The sequence below is a fragment of the Brassica oleracea genome, chromosome C8, assembly GCF_000695525.1.
Source record: "Brassica oleracea var. oleracea cultivar TO1000 chromosome C8, BOL, whole genome shotgun sequence".
Classification (NCBI taxonomy): domain Eukaryota; kingdom Viridiplantae; phylum Streptophyta; class Magnoliopsida; order Brassicales; family Brassicaceae; genus Brassica; species Brassica oleracea.
Genome location: NC_027755.1, coordinates 21,938,557 through 21,940,424, shown reverse-complemented (window position 1 = coordinate 21,940,424; position 1,868 = coordinate 21,938,557).

Sequence of the window (1,868 nt, the reverse complement as noted above, 5' to 3'; positions counted from 1 at the left end):
TAGATCAAGCGATCTTGACGCTTCCAGATTGTGTTCTCTGGATTCGGAGAGGTTTCTCCATCGATAGTGACAGTAGGAGAAGGTATCACGGTGGATCCATCCAGATGACCAACAAGGCCATATCCATCAACCAAAGCGTGGACTTGAAGACTCCACATAAGGTAGTTTGTTGATGATAGCTTAGAAACGTTTGTCATGTTGATGTTTAGGATAGTTTGGTTGTTGATGTTGGTGGGAATGGTGTCTGTGATTGTTGTAGAGTTGGTTGGAGACGCCATTGATGCAAGTTTGAGATGAGAAAATTGTGAAAAAAAAAAAATTAGGTTTTAAAGAGCGACGGCTCTGATACCATATAGAATGTGGAACTTGATCCTTATTAGAAATCACATAGTACAATATATAGCTAGTACATCACGTAGAGCTAGGTTAATAATATTTACATATGAACCTTTTCCATATCTACATCCTCAATACTGCTGAGGCATTTGAGGTTGTTCTACACAAATTAAAGGAGAAGTTAACCATGCTTACAATATCGTAAAAGGAGAGTAATTTGATGACATAGCTTCTCTCATGGCGGTGACCTACTCTCATGACTCATGTCTTCAATGCCTGGCGGTGTACTGGTGTGAGTGCCATTCAAACCGAGACTATCCGAGCCAACGTTGCTGGTACTTTTGACTCTGGAGAATGATATGTTGATCATGATGAACTTTTGCCACCGGTTGTATATTGATTTGAGTATGACACAAGGTTCAAGATAAACCGAGTTTCAGTGGTTCCTTCTACTCAGAAACACATCTTTATTACATTAAATATTTGCTCCGAATTCACAGGTATAAATAGTTTTAAATTTAAATATATATAATATTTTGACATGCTATAATTTATTTTTTTAACAAAAAATTGAATGTGAACTTTATTTGTTAGCATGAGTTTTCTTTTATGTTTTAGTTTTATAAAAAAACATAAAAAATAATAAATCAATTTGTTATAGTTTTAAGATTTGTTTTGTTTATGTAGTGTGAGATTTATTTTAGAATTAAGAGCTCATTTCCCCCACATAATTTTTGGTTAAAATTTGTATATTAATAATCATGGTGCATAGGTGATTGTTATCAAATTTGTACCTAGGATGATAAAATGACCGATATCTCAAAATTAAAACCAAACCCAACCTGAAGTAACAATTAAATTGAAAAAAAAATCAATACTATTAAAACAGAAGTACATGTAGAGAATATCCCCAAAACTTACACAATATTGACAATTCAATACCACGGAGAATTTAATTGATTTAGCATTAAAAATGCTTATTTTTCCAGCTATTAAATGTTTTCTAAAATTGACCAATCTATAATATAATGAGGCAGTTGCTTCATTCCTGAGCTGCCACGTCATCAGGTAAGTGGGTCCCACTTTTAAATGTGAAAAAGTGTCAAGTCTGTGTCTCGAATCCGGGTTATTGAGTCATAAACACCAACATTTATACCACTAAACTAAAGGATACTTTGTACATTGATGGCCGAAACTAATATACTTTTATGAAGATCGGAAACCTTTGCTTCTTCGGTTTTCTCTGTGGGACCCACACTTAAGTTTTTTTCTAATGATTTAATAAATACTTTATAACTCACGTTTTGAAATGAGCTTCATTTAAAAAAGACTCAATAGACCTCTTTGGTCTGTAAGCGTTCTCTTCAATAGAAGTTTAGGGCTTTCAATTTTTAATCATCGGTTCATGACTCATCTAAGAAACACAGATTGTCTCTTTGAGTTCCATGAATCAGTTTATCTTCTTTAGTCTCTAAATCTCCCCATTTTAATAAATTCATCATCGGTTCTTTTATTTTGCCTGATAAATCATG